At 43.5% G+C, this 12,744-nt stretch overlaps 8 pseudogenes; all 8 read left to right on the forward strand.

Annotated features, from left to right (window-relative positions):
• Positions 1-274: 274 nt before the first annotated feature.
• On the forward strand, positions 275-537 carry LOC130327948 (U2 spliceosomal RNA; annotated as a pseudogene).
• A 1,479-nt stretch (positions 538-2,016) lies between these two features.
• LOC130328107 (U2 spliceosomal RNA) lies at positions 2,017-2,280 on the forward strand (annotated as a pseudogene).
• Positions 2,281-3,752: 1,472 nt separating this feature from the next.
• On the forward strand, positions 3,753-4,016 carry LOC130328108 (U2 spliceosomal RNA; annotated as a pseudogene).
• Positions 4,017-5,487: 1,471 nt separating this feature from the next.
• LOC130328109 (U2 spliceosomal RNA) lies at positions 5,488-5,751 on the forward strand (annotated as a pseudogene).
• Positions 5,752-7,219: 1,468 nt separating this feature from the next.
• Positions 7,220-7,483, forward strand: LOC130328110 (U2 spliceosomal RNA; annotated as a pseudogene).
• A 1,460-nt stretch (positions 7,484-8,943) lies between these two features.
• LOC130328111 (U2 spliceosomal RNA) lies at positions 8,944-9,207 on the forward strand (annotated as a pseudogene).
• Positions 9,208-10,683: 1,476 nt separating this feature from the next.
• On the forward strand, positions 10,684-10,947 carry LOC130328112 (U2 spliceosomal RNA; annotated as a pseudogene).
• Positions 10,948-12,420: 1,473 nt separating this feature from the next.
• On the forward strand, positions 12,421-12,684 carry LOC130328113 (U2 spliceosomal RNA; annotated as a pseudogene).
• The last annotated feature ends 60 nt before the right edge of the window (positions 12,685-12,744 follow it).

The raw sequence follows: 12,744 nt of genomic DNA on the forward strand, positions 1-12,744 counted from the left end.
GTCTTATATGCAAGAGGAGGAGTGATGGGGGTTCATGCAAAAGCCAGGCTATGGATTGCATTGCTAAATGCTCCATCAGAGTGCAATGGTCGCCTGTCCTTTTTTTAAGTGATGATGTGGGTTTAGCCTGTGCTGTATGTATGTATGGGTGGCTGACTGCCACCCACCCAGAAAGTGTATGGGAGGCTGGTTGGCTGCCAGCCTTCCTTCCATTCCTATGAGTAATGTGAGTGCTCATGAAGGGGACATGGTTGGGTCCACCCCTTTCCCGGTTATCCCCTCTAGGCCTTTTGGCTTAGATCAAGTGTAAAAAAAGAAAGGATCTTGCGACAGATCGCATCCTGAGGCACGTTTTTTTTGTGTGAATACTTGCACTTGGGTGACTTGTGAGCACATACTGATACATACGTTCCCTATCTGGGGACCATAAATTAAATGGATTTTTGAGAAAGGGAGCTGATTTGGAAGCTTGCTTCTGTCGCCCTATGCATTGACCCGATGTGGCAGTATCTTCGGGTAGTGAACAGTGCACCACCCCATTCCAGTGTTAAACAAGAAAGATTCTCATTTAATCCTCCGTGGGTGAGAATTTGAGTTTGAGAATTGGAGACCAAAATGATGAGTTGCACTGACTGGTTTATGAACGTCTATTCATTTAGCGTTTTAATGACCATGTTTGCACACTGATTGGTGTAAAAAAATAAAATAAAACTAAATAATAATAATCTAGCACACCTGTGCAGGTTTGACATGACATGACAGGTAGCTGTCTTGTGGGTGGTGCTGAATCCTGTTAAATGACATGAGGGTCTCATGCCTATACACAAGGGTGTGTCATTGCTGTTGCTTGACCATGCATTGGTTTCTGTGGTCAGTGAATGATAAAAACAAAATTTACCATCCATTGATGGATGGGAAATCCGCCATGAGGCATTTGTTTTTAGAAACTGCTGCTCACAACCAATGTTGCAATGGAGTGTCTCCATCTGCTGGTGGTATTGGAAAGGCATTAGTGCTATGACAGGGTCTGAAGAAGAAGAAGAAGAAGAAGAAGAAGAAGAAGACGGAAAAAAATATATATAAAAAGAAAAAGAGAGAGAGAGAGAGAGACTGACTTAGTGAGCGAGTGAGTGAGAGAGTGAGAGTGAGTGAGAGTGAATGAGTGAGTGAGTGATTGAGTGAGTGAGTGAGTGAGTGAGAACAAATGAGTTAAAGCAAGTGAGTGAGAGAGATCGAATGAATGAAAGTCTGAATGACAGAAAGAAAAAAGGATGAAGAAAGAAGCATGAAGAAAAAAAAATGTATATGGAGTTGCTGACATGAGTGCAATCTACAAAGCCGTTGAGGCTGATCCTCATGGGAGGATTATTGCACCAGGACCCTTAGCACTTTTAAAATGCCATTCAATGCCACGGGCTAGATGTAAACTGCAGATGACCATGTTGTGGTAGTTACCATGGATACCCAAGTGATGTGTGAGCTAACACATAGGCCCAACAGATTCCAAGAAGGCCAGAATCACCAGCGGCACCACCATCGATTGTCAGGTCACCCGGATTCAGCAAATACCAGAGTCCAAAATGATGCAGGTTTATACTGTTAATTTTCAGTTTATCGTTACAGTTGGTGTTATTCCATGTCGGAAGGGACGCAGCTACAGCCAGTGGGGTAACTAGAGACAGGCAGGCAGCTATGTGCAACAAAGGTAGGCGTGTTGTTTTCATATGCAGATCTGAAATATTGTCTTATATGCAAGAGGAGGAGTGATGGGGGTTCATGCAAAAGCCAGGCTATGGATTGCATTGCTAAATGCTCCATCAGAGTGCAATGGTCGCCTGTCCTTTTTTTAAGTGATGATGTGGGTTTAGCCTGTGCTGTATGTATGTATGGGTGGCTGACTGCCACCCACCCAGAAAGTGTATGGGAGGCTGGTTGGCTGCCAGCCTTCCTTCCATTCCTATGAGTAATGTGAGTGCTCATGAAGGGGACATGGTTGGGTCCACCCCTTTCCCGGTTATCCCCTCTAGGCCTTTTGGCTTAGATCAAGTGTAAAAAAAGAAAGGATCTTGCGACAGATCGCATCCTGAGGCACGTTTTTTTTTGTGTGAATACTTGCACTTGGGTGACTTGTGAGCACATACTGATACATACGTTCCCTATCTGGGGACCATAAATTAAATGGATTTTTGAGAAAGGGAGCTGATTTGGAAGCTTGCTTCTGTCGCCCTATGCATTGACCCGATGTGGCAGTATCTTCGGGTAGTGAACAGTGCACCACCCCATTCCAGTGTTAAACAAGAAAGATTCTCATTTAATCCTCCGTGGGTGAGAATTTGAGTTTGAGAATTGGAGACCAAAATGATGAGTTGCACTGACTGGTTTATGAACGTCTATTCATTTAGCGTTTTAATGACCATGTTTGCACACTGATTGGTGTAAAAAAATTAAATAAAACTAAATAATAATAATCTAGCACACCTGTGCAGGTTTGACATGACATGACAGGTAGCTGTCTTGTGGGTGGTGCTGAATCCTGTTAAATGACATGAGGGTCTCATGCCTATACACAAGGGTGTGTCATTGCTGTTGCTTGACCATGCATTGGTTTCTGTGGTCAGTGAATGATAAAAACAAAATTTACCATCCATTGATGGATGGGAAATCCGCCATGAGGCATTTGTTTTTAGAAACTGCTGCTCACAACCAATGTTGCAATGGAGTGTCTCCATCTGCTGGTGGTATTGGAAAGGCATTAGTGCTATGACAGGGTCTGAAGAAGAAGAAGAAGAAGAAGAAGACGGAAAAAAATATATATAAAAAGAAAAAGAGAGAGAGAGAGAGAGAGACTGACTTAGTGAGCGAGTGAGTGAGAGAGTGAGAGTGAGTGAGAGTGAATGAGTGAGTGATTGAGTGAGTGAGTGAGTGAGTGAGTGAGAACAAATGAGTTAAAGCAAGTGAGTGAGAGAGATCGAATGAATGAAAGTCTGAATGACAGAAAGAAAAAAGGATGAAGAAAGAAGCATGAAGAAAAAAAAATGTATATGGAGTTGCTGACATGAGTGCAATCTACAAAGCCGTTGAGGCTGATCCTCATGGGAGGATTATTGCACCAGGACCCTTAGCACTTTTAAAATGCCATTCAATGCCACGGGCTAGATGTAAACTGCAGATGACCATGTTGTGGTAGTTACCATGGATACCCAAGTGATGTGTGAGCTAACACATAGGCCCAACAGATTCCAAGAAGGCCAGAATCACCAGCGGCACCACCATCGATTGTCAGGTCACCCGGATTCAGCAAATACCAGAGTCCAAAATGATGCAGGTTTATACTGTTAATTTTCAGTTTATCGTTACAGTTGGTGTTATTCCATGTCGGAAGGGACGCAGCTACAGCCAGTGGGGTAACTAGAGACAGGCAGGCAGCTATGTGCAACAAAGGTAGGCGTGTTGTTTTCATATGCAGATCTGAAATATTGTCTTATATGCAAGAGGAGGAGTGATGGGGGTTCATGCAAAAGCCAGGCTATGGATTGCATTGCTAAATGCTCCATCAGAGTGCAATGGTCGCCTGTCCTTTTTTTAAGTGATGATGTGGGTTTAGCCTGTGCTGTATGTATGTATGGGTGGCTGACTGCCACCCACCCAGAAAGTGTATGGGAGGCTGGTTGGCTGCCAGCCTTCCTTCCATTCCTATGAGTAATGTGAGTGCTCATGAAGGGGACATGGTTGGGTCCACCCCTTTCCCGGTTATCCCCTCTAGGCCTTTTGGCTTAGATCAAGTGTAAAAAAAGAAAGGATCTTGCGACAGATCGCATCCTGAGGCACGTTTTTTTTTGTGTGAATACTTGCACTTGGGTGACTTGTGAGCACATACTGATACATACGTTCCCTATCTGGGGACCATAAATTAAATGGATTTTTGAGAAAGGGAGCTGATTTGGAAGCTTGCTTCTGTCGCCCTATGCATTGACCCGATGTGGCAGTATCTTCGGGTAGTGAACAGTGCACCACCCCATTCCAGTGTTAAACAAGAAAGATTCTCATTTAATCCTCCGTGGGTGAGAATTTGAGTTTGAGAATTGGAGACCAAAATGATGAGTTGCACTGACTGGTTTATGAACGTCTATTCATTTAGCGTTTTAATGACCATGTTTGCACACTGATTGGTGTAAAAAAATAAAATAAAACTAAATAATAATAATCTAGCACACCTGTGCAGGTTTGACATGACATGACAGGTAGCTGTCTTGTGGGTGGTGCTGAATCCTGTTAAATGACATGAGGGTCTCATGCCTATACACAAGGGTGTGTCATTGCTGTTGCTTGACCATGCATTGGTTTCTGTGGTCAGTGAATGATAAAAACAAAATTTACCATCCATTGATGGATGGGAAATCCGCCATGAGGCATTTGTTTTTAGAAACTGCTGCTCACAACCAATGTTGCAATGGAGTGTCTCCATCTGCTGGTGGTATTGGAAAGGCATTAGTGCTATGACAGGGTCTGAAGAAGAAGAAGAAGAAGAAGACGGAAAAAAATATATATAAAAAGAAAAAGAGAGAGAGAGAGAGAGACTGACTTAGTGAGCGAGTGAGTGAGAGAGTGAGAGTGAGTGAGAGTGAATGAGTGAGTGAGTGATTGAGTGAGTGAGTGAGTGAGTGAGTGAGAACAAATGAGTTAAAGCAAGTGAGTGAGAGAGATCGAATGAATGAAAGTCTGAATGACAGAAAGAAAAAAGGATGAAGAAAGAAGCATGAAGAAAAAAAAATGTATATGGAGTTGCTGACATGAGTGCAATCTACAAAGCCGTTGAGGCTGATCCTCATGGGAGGATTATTGCACCAGGACCCTTAGCACTTTTAAAATGCCATTCAATGCCACGGGCTAGATGTAAACTGCAGATGACCATGTTGTGGTAGTTACCATGGATACCCAAGTGATGTGTGAGCTAACACATAGGCCCAACAGATTCCAAGAAGGCCAGAATCACCAGCGGCACCACCATCGATTGTCAGGTCACCCGGATTCAGCAAATACCAGAGTCCAAAATGATGCAGGTTTATACTGTTAATTTTCAGTTTATCGTTACAGTTGGTGTTATTCCATGTCGGAAGGGACGCAGCTACAGCCAGTGGGGTAACTAGAGACAGGCAGGCAGCTATGTGCAACAAAGGTAGGCGTGTTGTTTTCATATGCAGATCTGAAATATTGTCTTATATGCAAGAGGAGGAGTGATGGGGGTTCATGCAAAAGCCAGGCTATGGATTGCATTGCTAAATGCTCCATCAGAGTGCAATGGTCGCCTGTCCTTTTTTTAAGTGATGATGTGGGTTTAGCCTGTGCTGTATGTATGTATGGGTGGCTGACTGCCACCCACCCAGAAAGTGTATGGGAGGCTGGTTGGCTGCCAGCCTTCCTTCCATTCCTATGAGTAATGTGAGTGCTCATGAAGGGGACATGGTTGGGTCCACCCCTTTCCCGGTTATCCCCTCTAGGCCTTTTGGCTTAGATCAAGTGTAAAAAAAGAAAGGATCTTGCGACAGATCGCATCCTGAGGCACGTTTTTTTTTGTGTGAATACTTGCACTTGGGTGACTTGTGAGCACATACTGATACATACGTTCCCTATCTGGGGACCATAAATTAAATGGATTTTTGAGAAAGGGAGCTGATTTGGAAGCTTGCTTCTGTCGCCCTATGCATTGACCCGATGTGGCAGTATCTTCGGGTAGTGAACAGTGCACCACCCCATTCCAGTGTTAAACAAGAAAGATTCTCATTTAATCCTCCGTGGGTGAGAATTTGAGTTTGAGAATTGGAGACCAAAATGATGAGTTGCACTGACTGGTTTATGAACGTCTATTCATTTAGCGTTTTAATGACCATGTTTGCACACTGATTGGTGTAAAAAAATAAAATAAAACTAAATAATAATAATCTAGCACACCTGTGCAGGTTTGACATGACATGACAGGTAGCTGTCTTGTGGGTGGTGCTGAATCCTGTTAAATGACATGAGGGTCTCATGCCTATACACAAGGGTGTGTCATTGCTGTTGCTTGACCATGCATTGGTTTCTGTGGTCAGTGAATGATAAAAACAAAATTTACCATCCATTGATGGATGGGAAATCCGCCATGAGGCATTTGTTTTTAGAAACTGCTGCTCACAACCAATGTTGCAATGGAGTGTCTCCATCTGCTGGTGGTATTGGAAAGGCATTAGTGCTATGACAGGGTCTGAAGAAGAAGAAGAAGAAGAAGAAGAAGAAGACGGAAAAAAATATATATAAAAAGAAAAAGAGAGAGAGAGAGAGAGACTGACTTAGTGAGCGAGTGAGTGAGAGAGTGAGAGTGAGTGAGAGTGAATGAGTGAGTGAGTGATTGAGTGAGTGAGTGAGAACAAATGAGTTAAAGCAAGTGAGTGAGAGAGATCGAATGAATGAAAGTCTGAATGACAGAAAGAAAAAAGGATGAAGAAAGAAGCATGAAGAAAAAAAAATGTATATGGAGTTGCTGACATGAGTGCAATCTACAAAGCCGTTGAGGCTGATCCTCATGGGAGGATTATTGCACCAGGACCCTTAGCACTTTTAAAATGCCATTCAATGCCACGGGCTAGATGTAAACTGCAGATGACCATGTTGTGGTAGTTACCATGGATACCCAAGTGATGTGTGAGCTAACACATAGGCCCAACAGATTCCAAGAAGGCCAGAATCACCAGCGGCACCACCATCGATTGTCAGGTCACCCGGATTCAGCAAATACCAGAGTCCAAAATGATGCAGGTTTATACTGTTAATTTTCAGTTTATCGTTACAGTTGGTGTTATTCCATGTCGGAAGGGACGCAGCTACAGCCAGTGGGGTAACTAGAGACAGGCAGGCAGCTATGTGCAACAAAGGTAGGCGTGTTGTTTTCATATGCAGATCTGAAATATTGTCTTATATGCAAGAGGAGGAGTGATGGGGGTTCATGCAAAAGCCAGGCTATGGATTGCATTGCTAAATGCTCCATCAGAGTGCAATGGTCGCCTGTCCTTTTTTTAAGTGATGATGTGGGTTTAGCCTGTGCTGTATGTATGTATGGGTGGCTGACTGCCACCCACCCAGAAAGTGTATGGGAGGCTGGTTGGCTGCCAGCCTTCCTTCCATTCCTATGAGTAATGTGAGTGCTCATGAAGGGGACATGGTTGGGTCCACCCCTTTCCCGGTTATCCCCTCTAGGCCTTTTGGCTTAGATCAAGTGTAAAAAAAGAAAGGATCTTGCGACAGATCGCATCCTGAGGCACGTTTTTTTTTGTGTGAATACTTGCACTTGGGTGACTTGTGAGCACATACTGATACATACGTTCCCTATCTGGGGACCATAAATTAAATGGATTTTTGAGAAAGGGAGCTGATTTGGAAGCTTGCTTCTGTCGCCCTATGCATTGACCCGATGTGGCAGTATCTTCGGGTAGTGAACAGTGCACCACCCCATTCCAGTGTTAAACAAGAAAGATTCTCATTTAATCCTCCGTGGGTGAGAATTTGAGTTTGAGAATTGGAGACCAAAATGATGAGTTGCACTGACTGGTTTATGAACGTCTATTCATTTAGCGTTTTAATGACCATGTTTGCACACTGATTGGTGTAAAAAAATAAAATAAAACTAAATAATAATAATCTAGCACACCTGTGCAGGTTTGACAGGACATGACAGGTAGCTGTCTTGTGGGTGGTGCTGAATCCTGTTAAATGACATGAGGGTCTCATGCCTATACACAAGGGTGTGTCATTGCTGTTGCTTGACCATGCATTGGTTTCTGTGGTCAGTGAATGATAAAAACAAAATTTACCATCCATTGATGGATGGGAAATCCGCCATGAGGCATTTGTTTTTAGAAACTGCTGCTCACAACCAATGTTGCAATGGAGTGTCTCCATCTGCTGGTGGTATTGGAAAGGCATTAGTGCTATGACAGGGTCTGAAGAAGAAGAAGAAGAAGACGGAAAAAAATATATATAAAAAGAAAAAGAGAGAGAGAGAGAGAGACTGACTTAGTGAGCGAGTGAGTGAGAGAGTGAGAGTGAGTGAGAGTGAATGAGTGAGTGAGTGATTGAGTGAGTGAGTGAGTGAGAACAAATGAGTTAAAGCAAGTGAGTGAGAGAGATCGAATGAATGAAAGTCTGAATGACAGAAAGAAAAAAGGATGAAGAAAGAAGCATGAAGAAAAAAAAATGTATATGGAGTTGCTGACATGAGTGCAATCTACAAAGCCGTTGAGGCTGATCCTCATGGGAGGATTATTGCACCAGGACCCTTAGCACTTTTAAAATGCCATTCAATGCCACGGGCTAGATGTAAACTGCAGATGACCATGTTGTGGTAGTTACCATGGATACCCAAGTGATGTGTGAGCTAACACATAGGCCCAACAGATTCCAAGAAGGCCAGAATCACCAGCGGCACCACCATCGATTGTCAGGTCACCCGGATTCAGCAAATACCAGAGTCCAAAATGATGCAGGTTTATACTGTTAATTTTCAGTTTATCGTTACAGTTGGTGTTATTCCATGTCGGAAGGGACGCAGCTACAGCCAGTGGGGTAACTAGAGACAGGCAGGCAGCTATGTGCAACAAAGGTAGGCGTGTTGTTTTCATATGCAGATCTGAAATATTGTCTTATATGCAAGAGGAGGAGTGATGGGGGTTCATGCAAAAGCCAGGCTATGGATTGCATTGCTAAATGCTCCATCAGAGTGCAATGGTCGCCTGTCCTTTTTTTAAGTGATGATGTGGGTTTAGCCTGTGCTGTATGTATGTATGGGTGGCTGACTGCCACCCACCCAGAAAGTGTATGGGAGGCTGGTTGGCTGCCAGCCTTCCTTCCATTCCTATGAGTAATGTGAGTGCTCATGAAGGGGACATGGTTGGGTCCACCCCTTTCCCGGTTATCCCCTCTAGGCCTTTTGGCTTAGATCAAGTGTAAAAAAAGAAAGGATCTTGCGACAGATCGCATCCTGAGGCACGTTTTTTTTTGTGTGAATACTTGCACTTGGGTGACTTGTGAGCACATACTGATACATACGTTCCCTATCTGGGGACCATAAATTAAATGGATTTTTGAGAAAGGGAGCTGATTTGGAAGCTTGCTTCTGTCGCCCTATGCATTGACCCGATGTGGCAGTATCTTCGGGTAGTGAACAGTGCACCACCCCATTCCAGTGTTAAACAAGAAAGATTCTCATTTAATCCTCCGTGGGTGAGAATTTGAGTTTGAGAATTGGAGACCAAAATGATGAGTTGCACTGACTGGTTTATGAACGTCTATTCATTTAGCGTTTTAATGACCATGTTTGCACACTGATTGGTGTAAAAAAATAAAATAAAACTAAATAATAATAATCTAGCACACCTGTGCAGGTTTGACATGACATGACAGGTAGCTGTCTTGTGGGTGGTGCTGAATCCTGTTAAATGACATGAGGGTCTCATGCCTATACACAAGGGTGTGTCATTGCTGTTGCTTGACCATGCATTGGTTTCTGTGGTCAGTGAATGATAAAAACAAAATTTACCATCCATTGATGGATGGGAAATCCGCCATGAGGCATTTGTTTTTAGAAACTGCTGCTCACAACCAATGTTGCAATGGAGTGTCTCCATCTGCTGGTGGTATTGGAAAGGCATTAGTGCTATGACAGGGTCTGAAGAAGAAGAAGAAGAAGAAGAAGAAGAAGACGGAAAAAAATATATATAAAAAGAAAAAGAGAGAGAGAGAGAGAGACTGACTTAGTGAGCGAGTGAGTGAGAGAGTGAGAGTGAGTGAGAGTGAATGAGTGAGTGAGTGATTGAGTGAGTGAGTGAGTGAGTGAGAACAAATGAGTTAAAGCAAGTGAGTGAGAGAGATCGAATGAATGAAAGTCTGAATGACAGAAAGAAAAAAGGATGAAGAAAGAAGCATGAAGAAAAAAAAATGTATATGGAGTTGCTGACATGAGTGCAATCTACAAAGCCGTTGAGGCTGATCCTCATGGGAGGATTATTGCACCAGGACCCTTAGCACTTTTAAAATGCCATTCAATGCCACGGGCTAGATGTAAACTGCAGATGACCATGTTGTGGTAGTTACCATGGATACCCAAGTGATGTGTGAGCTAACACATAGGCCCAACAGATTCCAAGAAGGCCAGAATCACCAGCGGCACCACCATCGATTGTCAGGTCACCCGGATTCAGCAAATACCAGAGTCCAAAATGATGCAGGTTTATACTGTTAATTTTCAGTTTATCGTTACAGTTGGTGTTATTCCATGTCGGAAGGGACGCAGCTACAGCCAGTGGGGTAACTAGAGACAGGCAGGCAGCTATGTGCAACAAAGGTAGGCGTGTTGTTTTCATATGCAGATCTGAAATATTGTCTTATATGCAAGAGGAGGAGTGATGGGGGTTCATGCAAAAGCCAGGCTATGGATTGCATTGCTAAATGCTCCATCAGAGTGCAATGGTCGCCTGTCCTTTTTTTAAGTGATGATGTGGGTTTAGCCTGTGCTGTATGTATGTATGGGTGGCTGACTGCCACCCACCCAGAAAGTGTATGGGAGGCTGGTTGGCTGCCAGCCTTCCTTCCATTCCTATGAGTAATGTGAGTGCTCATGAAGGGGACATGGTTGGGTCCACCCCTTTCCCGGTTATCCCCTCTAGGCCTTTTGGCTTAGATCAAGTGTAAAAAAAGAAAGGATCTTGCGACAGATCGCATCCTGAGGCACGTTTTTTTTTGTGTGAATACTTGCACTTGGGTGACTTGTGAGCACATACTGATACATACGTTCCCTATCTGGGGACCATAAATTAAATGGATTTTTGAGAAAGGGAGCTGATTTGGAAGCTTGCTTCTGTCGCCCTATGCATTGACCCGATGTGGCAGTATCTTCGGGTAGTGAACAGTGCACCACCCCATTCCAGTGTTAAACAAGAAAGATTCTCATTTAATCCTCCGTGGGTGAGAATTTGAGTTTGAGAATTGGAGACCAAAATGATGAGTTGCACTGACTGGTTTATGAACGTCTATTCATTTAGCGTTTTAATGACCATGTTTGCACACTGATTGGTGTAAAAAAATTAAATAAAACTAAATAATAATAATCTAGCACACCTGTGCAGGTTTGACATGACATGACAGGTAGCTGTCTTGTGGGTGGTGCTGAATCCTGTTAAATGACATGAGGGTCTCATGCCTATACACAAGGGTGTGTCATTGCTGTTGCTTGACCATGCATTGGTTTCTGTGGTCAGTGAATGATAAAAACAAAATTTACCATCCATTGATGGATGGGAAATCCGCCATGAGGCATTTGTTTTTAGAAACTGCTGCTCACAACCAATGTTGCAATGGAGTGTCTCCATCTGCTGGTGGTATTGGAAAGGCATTAGTGCTATGACAGGGTCTGAAGAAGAAGAAGAAGAAGAAGAAGAAGACGGAAAAAAATATATATAAAAAGAAAAAGAGAGAGAGAGAGAGAGACTGACTTAGTGAGCGAGTGAGTGAGAGAGTGAGAGTGAGTGAGAGTGAATGAGTGAGTGAGTGATTGAGTGAGTGAGTGAGTGAGTGAGAACAAATGAGTTAAAGCAAGTGAGTGAGAGAGATCGAATGAATGAAAGTCTGAATGACAGAAAGAAAAAAGGATGAAGAAAGAAGCATGAAGAAAAAAAAATGTATATGGAGTTGCTGACATGAGTGCAATCTACAAAGCCGTTGAGGCTGATCCTCATGGGAGGATTATTGCACCAGGACCCTTAGCACTTTTAAAATGCCATTCAATGCCACGGGCTAGATGTAAACTGCAGATGACCATGTTGTGGTAGTTACCATGGATACCCAAGTGATGTGTGAGCTAACACATAGGCCCAACAGATTCCAAGAAGGCCAGAATCACCAGCGGCACCACCATCGATTGTCAGGTCACCCGGATTCAGCAAATACCAGAGTCCAAAATGATGCAGGTTTATACTGTTAATTTTCAGTTTATCGTTACAGTTGGTGTTATTCCATGTCGGAAGGGACGCAGCTACAGCCAGTGGGGTAACTAGAGACAGGCAGGCAGCTATGTGCAACAAAGGTAGGCGTGTTGTTTTCATATGCAGATCTGAAATATTGTCTTATATGCAAGAGGAGGAGTGATGGGGGTTCATGCAAAAGCCAGGCTATGGATTGCATTGCTAAATGCTCCATCAGAGTGCAATGGTCGCCTGTCTTTTTTTTAAGTGATGATGTGGGTTTAGCCTGTGCTGTATGTATGTATGGGTGGCTGACTGCCACCCACCCAGAAAGTGTATGGGAGGCTGGTTGGCTGCCAGCCTTCCTTCCATTCCTATGAGTAATGTGAGTGCTCATGAAGGGGACATGGTTGGGTCCACCCCTTTCCCGGTTATCCCCTCTAGGCCTTTTGGCTTAGATCAAGTGTAAAAAAAGAAAGGATCTTGCGACAGATCGCATCCTGAGGCACGTTTTTTTTTGTGTGAATACTTGCACTTGGGTGACTTGTGAGCACATACTGATACATACGTTCCCTATCTGGGGACCATAAATTAAATGGATTTTTGAGAAAGGGAGCTGATTTGGAAGCTTGCTTCTGTCGCCCTATGCATTGACCCGATGTGGCAGTATCTTCGGGTAGTGAACAGTGCACCACCCCATTCCAGTGTTAAACAAGAAAGATTCTCATTTAATCCTCCGTGGGTGAGAATTTGAGTT

This window comes from Hyla sarda, unplaced genomic scaffold (assembly GCF_029499605.1).
Source record: "Hyla sarda isolate aHylSar1 unplaced genomic scaffold, aHylSar1.hap1 scaffold_304, whole genome shotgun sequence".
Classification (NCBI taxonomy): domain Eukaryota; kingdom Metazoa; phylum Chordata; class Amphibia; order Anura; family Hylidae; genus Hyla; species Hyla sarda.